This window comes from Phyllostomus discolor, chromosome 5, assembly GCF_004126475.2.
Source record: "Phyllostomus discolor isolate MPI-MPIP mPhyDis1 chromosome 5, mPhyDis1.pri.v3, whole genome shotgun sequence".
NCBI lineage: Eukaryota > Metazoa > Chordata > Mammalia > Chiroptera > Phyllostomidae > Phyllostomus > Phyllostomus discolor.
The window spans coordinates 77515388-77533660 of record NC_040907.2 but is presented as its reverse complement, the minus strand read 5'-3'; the positions used below and the strand labels follow the sequence as shown (position 1 = coordinate 77533660).

Here is an 18273-nt window from a genome sequence, read left to right as displayed (position 1 = left end):
ATAGCTTTTTGAAATTGGGCAAGTTATTATCAGTACCTTGAAGTTCATTTCCACACCCTGTCTAAAATAAACTGGAGAGCAAAATTTTCTTTCTGTGCTCCAGTATTGTTTTATTGTTTCATTCATGCCTCTATTTCAAAAATTCTCACCTTCAATTATAATGATTATAAATCTCACTGAGATTATGAACTGCATTTTAGTTCCCTCTGTATACTTCTATATTGCCAGACTAGAACACTGCACACTATATGTTTCATGACACTTTATAAGACATTAAAAATATCACTGCCTCACAAAGTTGTCAAATATATTAACAGTAAACATTACAGTTGCCCAAGCTGGAATGTGTACCTACCTGCCTTCTCCTTCAAACACAGAAATATACAGGATATAACATAACAAAATGATGCTTTCAATTTAACAAAACTCAAAATAAAAAGGAGGAAAATGCTCATGTTTTTTAAATAAACAAGAAAGGCAAAACGAAAGTTTCAAGCTCAAATAATGCTATGGAGGCCTAAAGGACATTAAATAAGCATATACACAACAGAGCTAGCTAAGAGTGGAGTAAGAAGATGTGTCCTTGAGCTCACAAAAGGTGAAGGCCTATAACTTAAACCTCTGTGCAAAGACATGTTCTCATAGGAGTTGCTCTCTATATGGAAATTAGACTAGAACAAGTTCACCCTGAAACTCTTGTGGGGAAAAAAGTAAAAAGTATCTGAATTCCTCCTACCAACAAATTCAAGAATCACAAATAATAAATTAATGCATAAAAATTTATCTTAAATTGAATATATCTCATACCCATAAGAGAATAAAATATAGTTGATTACTAATAAAATAGCTTCTGGACAAGATGGAGGCATAGGTAGAAACGTTTTGCTTCTTCACACTACCAAAAGAAGGATAACAACCAATTTAAAAAAAATAACAACAACCAGGACTGCCAGAAAATCAAACTGCATGGAAGTCTGACAACCAAAGAGTTAAAGAAACATTCATCCAGACTAGTAAGAGGGGCAGAGATGGGCAGCCTGGACAGAGGGGACTCAGCAAAGCTATGGGATGAGTGGGGGTTAGCTGACAAAGCAGTCCCACATTTGCATTCAGATAAGCCCAGAGGAACAACTGGAGATTGAGACAGACCATGAAACTTAGGATTTCAGTGTAGGAAACTAAAGACTCTAAACCTCTGGTGGTAAGAACCTGTGGGGGTTGAGGTGGCAGGAGAAACTCCCAGTCTCACAGGAGAGTCCACTGGAGAGGCCCACGGGGTCCTAGAATGTACACAAATTCACTCACCTGGGATTAGCACCTAAAAAGGCACAATCCACTTGTGGGAAGCATGGGAAGTGATGGAAAGTAGGACAAGAGCTAAGGCAAGCAGAGAGGGCATTGTTCCCTCTCTGACCCCTCCCCCACATAAAGCACCGTAATGCAGAGAAGTAGGTTACCCCGCCCAGGTGAATACCTAAGGCTGGGCCCCTTACAATGTAACAGAACAGATCAAAACTCTAGAAAAAGAACTAAGAGATGTGGAAATAGATAACTTATCAGATGCAGAGTTCAAAACACTGGTAATCAGGATGCTCACAGAAATGACTGAGTTCAGTTGCAAAACAAAGAAAGAAATAAAGGTTATAGAAAGTGACATAAAAGAAAATATACAGGGAATCAGGTGAAGGGAAGGAAGTCAGGACTCATGTCGATGACTTGGAACAGAAGGAAGAAATAAACATCCAACTGGAACAGAATGACAGAATAAGAATTCAGAAAAATAAGGAGAGTCTGAGGAAGCTCTGGGACAGCTCCAATATCTGAATCATAGGGGTGCCAGAAGGAGAATAGGAAGAGCAAGAAATTGAAAACTTATTTGAGCAAAGAATTAAGGAAAACTTCCCCAATCTGGTGAAGGAAATAGACCTCCAAGAATTCCAGGAAGCTCAGAGAGTCCCAAAGAAATTGGATCCAAGAAGAAACACACCAAGATACATCATAATAAAATCACCCAAGATTAAAGATGAGGAGAGAAAAGTAAAAGCAGCAAGAGATTAGGAGACAGTTACTTACAAAGGAGTTCCCATAAGACTATCAGCTCATTTCTTAAAGGAAACCTTACAGGCAAGAAGGGGCTAGAAAGAAGAATTCAAAGTCATGAAAGGCAAGGACCTATATTCAAGATTACTCTATCCAGCAAAGCTATCATTTAGAGTGGAAGGGCAGATAAAGTGCTTCCCAGATAAGGTCCAGTTTAAGGAGTTTATCATCACCAAGCCCTTATTATATGAAATGTTAAGGAGACTAATCTAAGAAATAGAAGAAGATCAAAACTATGAACAGTAAAATGACAACAAACTCACAACTATTAACAACTGAACAAAAAAACTAAGCAAACAACTAGAAAAGGAACAGAATCACAGAAATGGAGATCATATGGAGAGTTATCAATGGAGACCGGGAAGAGAATGGAGGGAAAAAGTACAGGGAATAACAAGCATAATTAGTAGGCACAAAATAAACAAGGGGAAGTTAAAAAAGTATAGGAAATGGAGAAGGTGAAGAAATTATGTATGACCCATGGACATGAACTATGGAGGGGGGGAGTGCTGGAGTGTGGGGGAGGTACAGGGCAGAGGAGGATAAAGGGGAGAAAAAAATTGGTACAACTGTAACTGCATAATCAATAAAATATGCTCTAAAATAAAATAATATCCACAAATAAATAAATAAATAAAACTTTAAAAATATAATAAAGCTGTTTTATGAAAACAAATCCCAATGTGAATTAAGCCTTTAATAGATAAAACAGCTCCTTGGGAAGTGAGGTCAAAATTTTTCAAAAATTGCCTGTCACCCAAAGAAATTACCAGTCACCCAAGGAAGAGTCAGCACTTTCCATAAAAGAGTATCTGAAGATATAATACAAGTACTATGAGCATAATGATTAAGAAGACAAAAAAGAATATAAACACCAAAATTAAAAAATATGATTCTATTGGAGAGAGTGAAACATATTTGTAAAATACACCAGTATAAATAATAATCACTGAAATAAAACTCAATGGTCAAGTTAAACAGCAGAAAAACACAACTGCAGAGAAAAGTAATGAATTGGATGACAGAGATGAGGATAATAATAATGAGTAATAATAAAAAGCAAAGAGAGGTCAAAATATACAGATAATGGAAGGAGAATGACCAAAGTACAGATGATAGGTTTTCCAGAAAAGAAGTAGGAAAGAATGGGACAAAAACATTATTTGAAACAATAATGGCTGAGGTTTTTCTGGCACAGAGAAAAATCATGAATTCCCAGATGGAAAAACTATAACAAGAAATGTTTAAAAATGACCCTGCATCTAAACATATGTGAAGAAGTTGAAGAAATCAGTATTCTAAACTCATGAAAGCAAATAGAGAAATGAAGCAGATTAGATTACTTAAAATAAACAAAATTTAGCAACAAGGAGGCCAAAAGACAATTAAATGAGATTTTTCAAAGGATTGAGGGAAAATAACTGTGAAGTTAGAATTTCAACATTGGCCAAAGTCTTCAAAAAGTACAAGTGAGATAATAATTTCAGAAAAAATATTGGAAGAATTTACCATCTACAAGCCCTGTAAGACTACAGAAGAATGAATATCAGTAATGGGGAAATTCAGCCGAAAGAAAGAAGCAAAAACTCAAGAAAAAAGTACTCACAAAGCAAAAATTAGCAAAGAAACATGGGTAAAACTAAAGAAGCATCAGTTCTAAATGGCTATAACAATTTAAATAAATAACTCTGGTGAGGTTTGTAAGCAAGGTGGAAATAAAATACAAAATAGTAATAACAAAGTAGAAAATGTAAACTTTGAAGCATATTAATGTTCTTTTTTTTGTGGGAGTAAATAACTGTTAAATTTAGATATTGTTGAATTTAAAATGTCATAAGATAATAAAAGTAACATCAATAAATACGTAAACTCCAACCTAGTGTAAAAAGAGAAAAAGGAGGGAAAGAATTAAGTTTTGTAAATTTAATGAAAGGCAGGAAAGGAGAAGAGTAAAGCAAAGAAAAACATAGCTGAAGAATAACAAGATTCCAAAAATATTCATAAAAATAAATAGATATAAATCACTTGTTATTTTTTGTCAGTAACCAAAATATAGAATAAAATCCAGCTACATGTTTTTACGAGGTACCTAAAACAAAAGTATACATGGGGTTTGAAAGTTAAAGGAAAAAATTATATATGAGAAAAAATTGTCATAAATAAAGATTGTTTAGCCATATTAATAGCAGATAAAATACACTTCCAGGAAAAAGTTGTTAAGGACAAAGGGAATTACTATAATGATAAAAGAAAGTGTTTACAAGATTAACATAACAATGCAAAGTGCTTTTGGCATATAGTCTAATTTTAATTATATAATTATATATTATTAAAAATATAGATTGACAGAATTTCAATAAGAAACTAAAGAATGAAAAGTTAGAAATGTTGATGAAACTCACAAAAACCAAATCCCAAAAAATAAAACTCTAAAGTTCTTAAGAAAAGAAAAAGTCAATATATAAGAACTAATAAGCTAGATTTAATGGACACATATTGAATTCTGTAATCAACAGTTAGTGACTATACAAACTTACCAAACACATTCTAAAATTTTATTTTTATTTTCACCCAAGGACATGCTCATTGATTTTTTTTAGAGAGGGAGAAAGGAAGGAAGAGAGAAGGAGTGCAGCATCCATGCGAGAGAGAAACATCACTCACTTGCCTGCCACACAAGCCCTAACACACAGCCTTTGGGTTTATGGGACAAAGCTCCAACAAACATTGAATCACACCAGCCAGGCCCATACTGAACATTTTTAAACTGCCCAGCTACTAAATCACAAAAGACTCAAGAAAAAAACAAAGTTGTATAGTAGAAACTATGCTTTCTGATTTGAAGCAAGAAAATTTGTATTCAATAATGAAAGATAGCCATAAAGTAACAAATTTGAAAATTTAGAATTTCATCTGCACACAGTTGTTGGGTCAAAGGAGAGGTAATAAACCTTGCAAAGTATTTAGAGATAAATAATGAAATATCACAGTAAACTTTGTAATTCTACTAAAATATTATTGGCATGCAAATTTATGACTGACCTATATAGATTTCTGTAGATGGTTTCCAGTGCCCTCTGGCTTCATCATAGAGCCACAGCAGGGATCAGACTGAGTTAGGAAATTGATATTAGGGGATTTATTCTCTTGGCATTCAGCCCAAGAGGTAAACTGGCTCTGCCCACAATGGTTTACTGCGGGCCTCAAAGGAGCAATGCTGCCTGACTCTCTCTCCTCTGGGTTGCAGTAAGCTTTCCCTCCACCATCACTTTGGATCTGGAGGTTAACTACCCAGCTGCTCTTTGCCCTGGGCTGCCTTTCTGTAACTTGAGATTTTTGTATACCCACATCTTTGTAAACAGTCCTGTTGTAAATAAACCCTGCTCAAATTACACTGTTTTGAGAATGCCATCTGTTTCCTGTTGGGAGCATGACTGAATCAGTGACATAGATTTAATTTAAAAGACCTGTGCACTCTTGAAGAAAGGGAGAGAGTGGAGTAATGGCAAAAATGGTGTGCTTTTCTGGTGTGGCCATCGTGTGCACTGGTGCCACCTGGACCTGGCAAATGCACAATTGCTGCCCTCTCTCTCCCAGGGCATGCTAATGGATTCCTCAGAAACTCTCTCTCTCTCAGCTCTATTTGCCTTGGCATGGTCATGGTGTCTTTCCTGCTGGCCACCATTTGGTCACTATTGACTTTGCCTCAGACCCTGAGCTGTTGACAGGTGGACAGCTCCTCTGTTCTCTGGTAAATAGTGAGAAGGGAGAGAGAAAATGTAATCAAATGATTGAAGGATTGACTTAATTGAGTCTATAAGATTTTACTTCTGTATGTTAAAAAAGTTCTTTATCAATGTCATAAAATATTAGCATTAATATTACTGTATTAAATTTGGATAATGGATATAGGGAAGTCAGATTTTTTTCTTCACGTTTAAAAACAATTGAATACTTAAGAAAACAATTTTTGAGGAACGAGGAAAGTGACAAGGTATATAAGAGCCTCTCACACAGGATATGACACAGGGATTTAGCACATTTCTCTGACATCTTATTCACACTCCATTCCACACCTCCACTGCTACCAACACGCTGATTTCAAATTGCAGAGATGAGGCAGATTATTTACACCAAACAAAATTAGCAACAAAAAGAGAAGAAGAAAGGAGATTTTTCAAAGGTCTAAGGGGAAATAACTGTGAACTTGAAATTTCAACACCAGCCAAATGATTTCAAAATGTAAAAATTAGATAATAATTTTAGAAAAAAAAACATTCTGGGAGAATTCACCATTCAGAAGCCCTTAATGTAAAAACTGCAGAAGAATAAATATCAGTAAGAATTCTACCCGAAGGAAGAAAGACATTTTCAAGAAACAAAAGTATATGGCATAAGGCTCACATTCTGCCCACCGCATCTCAAAGATCTCAAACCAATTTGCCAAATGAGACCTTTCAAGTTCTTTGGGATTGCATCAGGTTGGAAAGAGAGGAGAAGAAGATGAGAAAGGGCTATAGGATTTCTTAAAGAGTTTGAGTCATGGATTTAGGCACTCTCTAATCTTGTAATTAGGCTTCCAGAGATGGCTGCATCTCTTCTTTGATTTCTTTTTCCTTCACCAGATAATCACCACAGCAGCCTTTGCTTCTCCCTGCAGAACTTCAGCTCCCCTTTATTCCCTCATCTCTACAAACCACACCCCACTTCTCTGTAACTTAGGAAATCTAAGAGCAATGGGAGGTACTAGGTTTTCCTCAAGTTTCTGGTAATGGAACATAGAAAATTGATTGAGAATGTGTTTGAAGGTTGACTACAATGCCGCTACCCCAATTTAAACAAGAGATCCTTATTACACTTTATATAGAAGTAGCTCCATGATATGTCTGACTTAAAGAGACTGTCAGGAAGTTGAATCACACCTTTTACCCTGGCACTCACTCCTGTCCTGTCAGCAGACTCCAAGATTTTTCCTTAATTTTTAGCTAGGATTTGTCTGTATGTACAAGGTGGACCACCCCCATCACTCCCCCACCCCTGCAAACAGAATTATTTACAAAAACCTGTGTACTTATTCTTACATGTTTAAACTTTAGTCACTTTCAAAATACTCTCCATTTAATGCAATACACTTAAACAGTTTTTGAATTTGTCAATTTGATACCTTTTAGCATTCCTGCTGTTTTTTGTTTCACCTTTCCCACATTGACACATTTTCCTTTGATGACTTTTTTCATCTGGGGACACAAAAAAAGTCACTCAGGGCAAGATTGGGTGAAATGGGAGGGTAGGGCATGGAGGTCATGCTGTTTTTGGTCAAAAAGTTTAATACATTTATTTTATTACATTAATACATTACATTTAATACATTAATACACATCATAATTGCTGAACACTCAGCATGGGGTGGGCAGATGCACTCATAAATCACCAATCATGAAATAGGCAAATGCATTGAAAGAGTCTTCAAAGAAAATTCACTAAAGCCAAACACAGCCTTTCACAGTAACACCAGCTGGTACACTGATACAGATGGGTTCCTAGAACATTCGCCTAGTGGGGGAAGCCTGTGCTACAGGCAGCCCACCCTCCAGAATACAATTCTGGGTCCTTTTTGGAGTGCCCCCTGGTGTTTGCATAAGATAATATATAATGCAGAATAAGATAGTGTTCTAGCCCAATCTTTTAATTTAAAGATAAAGAAATTGAAATCTCACCACAATAAGCATAATATCATTTTAAATTAAATATTAGAAATGAGAAACCACTGACCCAAGTTATAAAAATATTTTTATTTTTTTACTTATTAATTTATCAAAGATTGTTGAGAACCTATTGTATACCAGACAGTGATGTCTATATGGGTCCTATGAGTTTTTAAGGGAGCTGTGGTAGACTTTTCCCAAGACAGACAGACTTAGATAACAAAAGTGGTTATTTTAGGAACTGCTTATAAATTTAACTTAATATATTTATTTTTATGAGCACATCATAATGTTCTACTCTGCTCTTGGAGAACAATGTTGATTCAGCATCTTGGCGATCTGATGCACCCAGGACACTACTTAGTTGATGTTCTGGTAGTAAATTTTTGAAGACTCGGCATTGGCTTCCAAAGTCTTTCTTCTAAAGTGGTCAAATTCTTTTATACGTCCACATTTGAGATTGTTTGCAATCCAGTCCTATATGTCACACTTTCTAGTCACCCGTTGCTTACCAAGAGCATCAAAAGAAAGATGGTGCCCGGCTGCATTGTGCTGGTCATTAGAGAAAAAAGTAATATTTTCAGTATGGTGCCATTCCTTCCTACTGATGTAATGAGGTGAATAGTTAATCAATGAGCATTCCTAGCAGAGACTTCTGGAAAAATCTGAGGCTAATTGTGGACAAATTTATGTGTAGAGATAAGAGCAGACAGAAGAATCAAAAACTAAAGAAGGAGGACAATGCTGAATAAGAAACACAAGCCTTTCTTTTGCCCGTGGGAAGAACAGTTATCTACCGCTTGCCTTCACAACTATTCCATATCAAGTGGCTTCTATTTGCATAACACTTTTTCTTTGCCAGCATATTATTGCCATCTGGTATTCTAGAAATCATATAGTGTTGGCCGAAAAAACTGAGGCTTTCCAAAGGCATCCAGGTCTCAGTAATCAAGCCCAAAGCTTGCAGAACAAGGCAGAGAGAAGATTAGAATGTTTGGAATAGATCAGAGTTGCCTTGCCCTTGTTAGAATGCTCTTTGTGTGGAGACGTAGTATTGCAGTTTCAGTATAGACTATTTATTGCAAGAGGCAAATCTGAGAGAATAGATGCTATTGATTCTGGAAAGTAATTCTGAAGATTTAGTGAAACCCATTGGGAGACTAATGGTTACCTGAGGTGTTCATGAAAAGTAATAAAATTTGGTCTTGATAATGACTCAGAAAATGTTTGAGTGCATTTCCTCCATTGATCAAAGCAGTTGAGAGCTGCTTTCTAGAGAAGCAGCTCTAATGAGATAGGCTTTTCAGATCAGCCAAGGCATGAAGTATTAATTTTTTCTTTGGTAAGAATCTCTATATCCTAAATGAATTCTCCCTCTCTTCTGGAAGACCTCACCTTGCTCAGATTTCTGACCATCAGATCCATAGACTATTATTTTTTGGCCAGAGAGTTTCTAGGATCTTTCTTGACTGTGAACCCTCACGTCAAGCCATATTCCAGGACAGGTTGATTACTTTCTGTTACTCTCTTCATTTCTACCATATCTCTGCTGGTCCTCACATCTTTATCCAAGGTGTAGAGTTATGGTAAATGGTGCAGTCAACCATTTCCTGTCTGGCCTATGAATTCTAAACTTCCCCTCCTCCTTGGGAACTTTTGGTGATGACTCCTAAAGAAAAGAAAGAGGGGATTGAAATGTATCACTGTTAAATCAGGGTCAAAATTAGGTACTTCTCACAATCCTATCAATAGTTCTTTGGGTTGCTTGTATACTACCTGGCGTATGAAGAAATTAAGACTTGGAGGAGTTAATAACTTGTCCTCTATCACCCAGCTAATAGTTCCAGGTGAGCTGACCTCACAAAAGTCAATTCATTGCAGTTTGCCAATATAAATATAATTTAATCAGAAAACAGCTATTTCATACACCCAAGTTACTAGTGCTTTAAGCTTTGGCAGAAGTATAATAGTGGGAAGGTTGAATTCTCCCACATCTTCAAGTTAAAATGAACATATAATAACATTTATAGGAACAAGTTGGTCCCAGAAACCTCACCAATAACTCGTCCCTTTTATTTCAGCTTCAGCCTTCTTTTCCATAGTTCCTGGATTCAGTGCTTTCTGACCCACCTTGCCTTGTGTTTAGATTAGCATGATCAGGACACCGAGGTTTTACTTTAGTTAGAATTTCTTTCTGCATTGATACATTTTTCTATTTCCCCTGAACAAAATTTTAGTAAGAATTTTCAGATAACTTTAAGTAATCCACACATTTTTTATCCTTTACAAGCTTTTAAATATTTTTAAATGTAACTAATTGGCTTATACCCCTATTCCATGTAGAATGGGAAACCCAGCATCGCAGCCGCTGGTGCTGAGGATTCTTTGGAGTACAGCAGTTCTAATGACCGGGCTTTTTATCCTGCTCTGTTCTCACTCTTCACTCTTCACTCTTCACTTCTTAAATATATTCTTCCTTTCAACATTCTATCTTATCACTGGAAAAAATCATGATGGCTTCAGTTGATTCCCAGAGTACCACTGACTTAAAGATAAGTGTTCAGCAGATATTGCTGAAGGTTCTTGGCTACATAAATCTACTACATTGTAGAACAATCAAGACAGCTTTTTGTCCTTTATAATCCTTTGCCAATCCCACATAATATCCTCTAGAACATTTTTCCATTGTTTTCATCTTATTGGAGTCAGCATCCTGCCATGATATTCACCTAAAAGTTCCTACTCTCTTCTCTCTCTCTCTCTCCTTCCTGTTAGAGAGAGAGAGGGAGGGAGGGAGGGAGGGAGAGAGAGAGAGAGAGAGAGAGAGAGAGAACATCGATTTATTGGTCCACTTATTTATGTATTTATTGGTTGCTTCTAGTATGTACCCTAACTGGAGACTGAACCCTCAACCTTGACATATCAGAACAATGTTTTAACCAACTGAACTGCTCAGCCAAGGCCCTCTCTATTTTTCTTTCTTTCTCTCTTTCTTTCTTTCTCCTTCCCTTCCTCCCTCCCTCCCTTCCTTCCTTCCTCCCTCCCTCCCTTCCTTCCTTCCTTCCTTCCTTCCTTCCTTCCTTCCTTCCTCTCTCTTTCTTTCCTTCCTCTCTCTCTTTCCTTCTTTCTTTCTTTCTTTCTTTCTTTCTTTCTTTCTTTCTTTCTTTTCTTTCTTTCTTTCCTTTCTTTTTGTTGTTGTTCAAGTACAGTTGTCTCCATATTCCCTCCACCACTCCTCCCCCCACTCCAGCCATCTCCACCTCCCACCCTCTCCTACCCCACTTTTGCTTTGTCCATGTGTACTTTATACATGTTACTGACAACTCTTTCTCCTTTCCCCCCCAGTATCCCCTCCCACATCCCCTCTGGTTACTGTCAGTTTGTTCTTAATTTCAATGTCTCTGGTTATATCTGTTTTTCTTGATGAGTCTGGTTAAAGCCTTGTCAGTTTTGTTTATCTTTTTGAACAACTAGCTCCTGGATTTAGTGATCCTTTGAATTGTTTTTTTAGTCTCTATGTCTTTTAATTCTGCTCTGATCTTGATTATTTCTGACCTTCTACTCACTCTGGGTTTTGTTTATTGTTCTTCTAGTTTTTGTAGAGGTAGGTTTAGGTTGTTTATTTGAGATTTTTCTATCTTCTTTAGGTAGGACTGTATGGTTATGAACTTCCCTCTCAGGACTGCTTTCTCTGTGTCACATAAGTTTTGGGCTGTTACACATTCATTTTCATTTGTTTCCAGATACTTTTTGATTTTTTTCCCTTGATTTCATTGTTAACCCATTCACTATTTAATAATGTGTTATTCAGTCTCCATGAACTTCAATGTTTTTGAGTTTTTTCCCTAAGGGTGGTTTCTCTTTTCAAGCCTATATGATCCAAGAAGATGCCTGATATGATTTCAATTGTCTTGAATTTGTTGAGGCTTGATTTGTGTCCTACTGTGTGGACACAATTATATATTCACAGAAAAGAATATTTCACATTCTTTTACTCTGAAAAGAATGTATATTTTGCTTCTTTGGGATGAAATGGTCTATATACATCAACTAAGTCAATTTGATCTAGAGTGTCATTCAATGCCATAATATCCTTGTTGATTCTTTGGAAGGTCTGTCCATTGTTGACAGTGGGTGATACAGTCCCCTACGATGAGTGTGCTGCTGTTGTTGCTTTTGTAAAGTCCTCCAAGATTTTCCTTATATATTTAGGTTCTCCTATGTTAGGTACATATATGTATAAGAGGGTTCTATCTTTTTGGTGGACTACTCCCTTAAGTATTATGTAGTGACCTTCTTTGTCTCTTTTTGTGGCCCTTGTTTTGAAGTCTGTTTTGTCTGCTATAAGAATTGCTACCCCAGCTTTTTATTTTAATGTCCATTTGCTTGGAATATTTTTTCCATCCCTCCACTTTCAGTCTGTGTGGATCCTTTGCTCTGAGGTGGGCTCTTACAGCCAGCATATATGTGGGTCAAAAATCTGGAACATTTCATAAATTTGCTTGTCATCTTTGAGCAGGGGCCATGCTAATCATCTCTGTATCACTCCAATTTTAGTATATGTGATGCTGAAGTGAGCACTTAATGCAATATATGTTAGAAAAATAGTTCTGAATTCTTAAGTAATCCCTACAGCATATCCTTGGAATCAGCTATGAAATTCCAAAGTACCTAATTTGTTTGATTGATTGATTTTTCAATGTTTTAAAGCAAAAGTGTCCAACCTTTTGGTGTCCCTGGGCCACACTGTAAGAAGAAGACTTGTCTTGGGCTATACTTTAAATTCACAAAAACTTATGAGCAAAAAAGGTCAATACATCATTTTCATTATATCTACTACCACAGATAAGCAAAAATGTCCTCACATAATAACCCTAATTATGCCACAGACCATTTGATTATCTTTTAAAATCATTGAGTAGGTCCCACATTTGTGATTACTAATATAGAAAATGTACATATCTAAGCACTAACATGCCATTGTATGTGTGTTCATTTTTATGTGATATTACAATACATAATCACAAAAATATCTCATAATGTTTTAAGTAAATTCATGATTTTGTGTTGGGCCACATTCATAGCCACCCTGGGCTGCATTTTGGCTCATGGGCCACAAGTTGGACACCTCTGTTTTAAAGGGTACCAACCCCAACAGCATATAATTTTTCTTTTACCAAACAGAGTATGAATGAATAGAAGTTAGCTGCAGTTTTTGTATTCAACCTGTTGTCTTTGTGAAGTATTTTTTTTGTTTCATATGGTTTTGAAGTTAATGGGAAAGCATCCTTACTTTGAATAACAATAACAGCTCATCCTGCTACTCCTCCACAAGGTCTATATGCAGGCCCAGTCCATAACTCTGCTGCTGTGTTACCTCAGCCAGGATGCTGCTAATGTTTCATAGTACCTGTGAACATAGCACAGACTAGGATGAGATCAGGGCTTACAAAGACCTTTCCTGGCTGGTGAGAAGAGTCGGCCTTTAAAACGTTTTCTGATTGGAAGCTGCACCTTTATTCCCTTAAAGTTTGCAGACCTAAGATAAATGCAAAGAGATTAGGAACAGGTGAACACAGCAAGGAAGCAGATAGATAAAACTTAGTCAAGGAACACATATAAAGGACCCATGGACAAGGACGATGGAGAGAGAAATGTGGGAGAGGCGGGTGGGCAGGGCAGGGGAGAGCAATAGGTAAAAATGGGGACAAGTGTAACTGAACAACCATAAAAATTTTTTAAAAACTTAGAAATTAGATAAAGGCCTGAATAGCATGACCTTGAAAAAAGCAACTCTTTTATCTCCTCTAACTTCATTTTCATCATTCTTCAACTTGGTTAGCAGGATAGAGGTGACCAAAAGAATCGAATTCTCTTCTCTTGCTGACCACAGCAACCAATGTTAATTCCAGCAGAAGAGTGTCAGATGGTTATGAAGGCGCCAGAAGGCTAAAAGACAGGAAAGAGTGTTGCTACAAGCCCCCTTCGCTAACACTAGCATCTCCACAGCCTGCTGCTTACCATGTGCAAAGCCATCCTTTCCACAGGTCTGGAAATCCATCACCTAAGAAGACAGTTACACAAAGTTAGGTCAAATTTTAAGAGTATTTCCTAAGAGATAACAAACTCTGCTTCCATCTTTAAAACCTAGAAACCTTAACCAATTATTATTATTATTATTGTATTAGGGATGGGTGGGGGGAGAGTGATGGTAGGGGAAACCTCTCTGTAAATTTCTTTCAGGTTTCAAAATCAACCCAAAATGTGAATTTTTCATCCTAAGAACAATAAGTTGGTTTGTTTTCATTTCTCCAAACCTAATAAAAAAAAGCACAGCAAGGTGAAGTTAAAGGAAATGACTGTTATTTTTTTTGTTTTTTTTTATAAACTTTTATAAGTTTCCAGAAGGAAAATCAATCAACTATGAAGCACAGGCTGAATACCTACCCCGCACAATATTGGATCAGGAGATCCCAGTGTAATCTTCAGGGCTCTCAAATTTTCTACAAGATCAATCTTCATGGCATATCACCTCCCACAGATCTTCATGCAGATTAACCAGTGACCTCTAGGTTTGTGACAAACTCTCTTTATGCGGCCTTCTCAAAGTGTATTGTCTCACAGTAATGGGAAAATACAGCTGCAAGAAAGGGTTTGGCTGTGTTAGGTTTGACCCCTCATTAGAAGCTGAGAGAATTTTGTCAGTGGTCAAGTCAAACAAAAATGTAGAATGCATCTGCGTAAGCACTGGCTAATGAGCTGATGTAGTGAATTGGACATGAGGTGAGGACAGCCTCCTGAAGTGAAGAGCTACTCATGATGGGCACATTATTCCTATATGATTAAAAGCACCAGTACAATGAAGTGTATTACTCAGAGTGCCATTCTAAATTTCAACAGATTATCCCACCTCCCTTCCACACACACACTTTATGCACTAGAGTGAATGAATAGATTTCTCAGGGGAATTTCCAATGTTGAGTTCAAAGACTTGTTGAGAGAAAGATACTTTCTCATTGGAGTTTGTGGCTTGCAGCTGAAATAACTGTACAGCATGTATTTTGTCTTTGTGTTTCAAAGAGTTGGGCACCCCCAGACTGGAGAGTAGGATCCTGTCCTGGAAGTCCTAGGAGTCCCTTACATTGACCTGATATAAATGTATGATCTAATCTCGCAAATGTCAAAGAGTGAAAACCAAGGAAAAAAATTAAGAAACTTTTCAGAGAAGCACGATACAAAGGAATTTGGCTCCCATAATCACTATTCTTACCCACAAACACTTCACTGATGGGTGAACCCAAACCTCAGCATTCTCACCAACTCCTCCAAATCAGAGAGATCTATTCTGAGAATACCCTTATCTATGACTTCCTTCCTCCTCCTAGGAAGTAGTGGCAACACCTGCTGGAAAGAAACAAATGAAACAGGAATGGTCCAATGGGGCTGGCAATTCCAGAAGGATACCAAGGCTCCAGAGCCTTCTTTCAGTCCAAGAGCTATCTAGACCCCCATGGGAATGGGGCACACCTCCTAATTGGGTAGGGCGAACCCTGGTGTTAGACATTTAATGGAACCTCTTAAATGTCAGAGACTAGGTATTCTAAAATAGACTGTAAATTACCTCAGAGGATTTATTCACATTATATAATTCCATATATTTCATGCCGTAAAAAATGCTTGAACACAAATGTAATATGTTCAGAATGAAAAGGAAAAGAAATTACAAATCTAAAAAAACAAATTAAGGATGGAAATTTCATTGTTAGAGAATGAACAAATAGGTTAAAAACAGCAAGAAACACAAAAACAGAATTGATAATTCAAAAGAGAGAAGGTTTGAGCTAAACAAAGTTAATACTTATAAAAAATGGAGATTAAGACAACAGAGAAAAGCTAATAGACATAGAAAATAGCTAAGAATGATCTTATATATACAAACATTGGACACCTATAAATTTTAAAACTTAGCAAATTGAAAAGAAAGAGCATTCAAAGATATTAGGAAAAAAATTTCTCTTGAACTAAAAATCCCCACTAAATTTGCAAATTAAAGGGGCACTCTACCAATCAAAGCATATCTTGGTGTCTTAGACTTCAAGAAAAAAATAATTATTCACAAATCCTGACAGGAAAAGGTGAGTAGCCTCCAAGAAAGAAGAACAGAGGAAGCTTCTCCTCTGCCATGTTCAATGACAGGTGTCAATGTTCCTCAAGGAAGTTCTGAAGGAAAACAACTGTGACAAAGTAAATAAAGTTCCACGATGATGTAGAACTAAAAGCCTATCTAAAGGCAACAGATACTCAAAAATATTACAGAGAATCAAGATTATAACTGCAGAAATGATTCTTCACATACTTATTGCAAATTTAAAGAAACCCAGATGATGACAAAAATTAAACAAATTATCAAATTAATTGAATTGGAGAAGACAGACATGATTTAGAGCTCTTCTGTGCATGAAGTCATCTTAAATATAGAGTTAACACTGAATAATGTGCAGTTTGTTGTTATAAAATAGAAAATAAACAGAAGAAACTTTGACAATACAAAACAAATAATGAATAAAATCAAGAGGAGAAAGGGGGGATGTAGAAAGTGGTGAAGTGTTAATTTTCTCATCTTTACAACAGGGAGTCAATCTGTTCTGCGTCTCATGAAAACATGATTAAAACAATTCTATTTCTAGTTTCTTACAATTTTTTTCTAGATTATTTTCTGAATCTTAAAATAATCTTTTAGAAAATGATAAATATATGTCATAGAATAATAAAGCAGAATTTCAGCTTTCTTTTTGTTTTTCTTCTATTTATTTTTCTTCTACAATTAAATTCAAGTACAATTAAATGTAATATAATATTTTAAATGGCAACAGTACATTGGTATCTTGTTGTGTTGTCTTTGTTTTTGCCAGGTATAATCTGTATACAATAAAATTCACCTTTTTTGGATAGACACTCTGTGGGTTTTGACAAATGTCATGTAACCACTAGCATAATCAAGAAATATATAGAATAATTCTATGATTACAGAAATTTCCTTTGAGCTTCTTTGTAGTCATCCTCATTCTCATCTTCTCACCCTTCCTTAGCAAATGCTGCTGGCCAACCACTTATATGTTACCTGCTCCAATAATTTTATCTTTTTCAGGCTGTCACGTATATGGAATCATAGTACATTTGAGTCTTGCTTCTTTTATTTAGCACAATGCTTTTCAGATTTGTCCCAATTGTTGTTGTGTATGTTTATTCTTTTTTATTGACGAATATTATGTATATGCATATGTCACCATCTGAGAAACATTTAAATTGTTTCCATCTTTTGTGACCATTAACATTCACACACAGGTTTTGTGTAACACTTGTTTTCATTTCTGTTAGATAAATACCTAATTTTTTTTTCAGGATCGTAGTGTAAGTGTATTTACTTAACTTTATGAAAAGCTGTATGCTGGGCTGTTTCCCCAAATGTCTGCACTCTTTTCTAGAACAACCAGTAACACATGAGAATTTTGCTTTGCATCCTTGTTAACATTTAGTATTGTCTGTTTAAGTCATTTCAATAAGTACTTAGTTCTTATTATTTATTTGGTCTGTCTACCTATTTATGTACATAGAACAATGCCTAAATCGCAATTTTTCTTTGGTTATTTATGGTTATTTCATGGTGATTGGGTCCAGGATAATTTGGAAATTTACAGCTTTGTCTTTGTTTATGAATTGCTTAAATTCTTTATAATGAGTACACATTATTTATTAAAAACAAAGTGAATTTGAAAAACTTGAAAACTATTTTAATAATTGTGTATTGTACATTATGAATATATTAAAAACACTTAATCATCTCTTTATTTGGGAATATGTAGACTGTTTCCAGGTTTTTACTAAGTAAAACAGTGTTAATTTCTGTATTAACCTTTATTTCAAAATTATATTTTCAAAGTATAATCTTAGCTACATAATTACTGTGTTAGATAAATGAGTAAATTTATAATTTTGATATATATTTAAGTTGGTTAGCAAAATATTATACCAATTTATATCTCAGACAGCTATATTTAAAACTGTTTCCTCACATCTTTATTTGTATCGAATATTCTTATTTTAAAATTCTGTTAATTTGCTAAGTTATACATATCAACAGTATGGATTTTAGGCAGATGAACTTTTGTGTAAATATTTTCCTTAGATTGATGTCTACCACTTCAGTCTATTTGTTCCATTTTAAAAATTTTCAAATTAATGTGAAGTCAAATCTATTGCTTTTTCTGTGCAACGCATTTCAACTTAAAATGTGCTTGTTGATATATACCATATTCTTATACAATTTAGTTATTTGAGATTTTTAGCATTTAACTCATTAACCTTGAAAGAATCGATAAAATCTGAGATAAAACTCTAACTCTAAAACTTTCTTGAGTTTTCCCTGAGATACCTAACCAGTAGTTCTGCTCCTATCTTGTGTATTCGG

The 18273-nt window shown here is 35.7% G+C and overlaps 1 non-coding gene across 1 annotated transcript; it reads right to left on the bottom strand.

Moving 5' to 3' along the window:
- Nucleotides 1-12279: 12279 nt before the first annotated feature.
- Nucleotides 12280-12386, bottom strand: LOC114498208. Its single transcript, XR_003684655.1, has one exon. It is a non-coding gene; the product is annotated as a U6 spliceosomal RNA (small nuclear RNA).
- Nucleotides 12387-18273: the final 5887 nt, after the last annotated feature.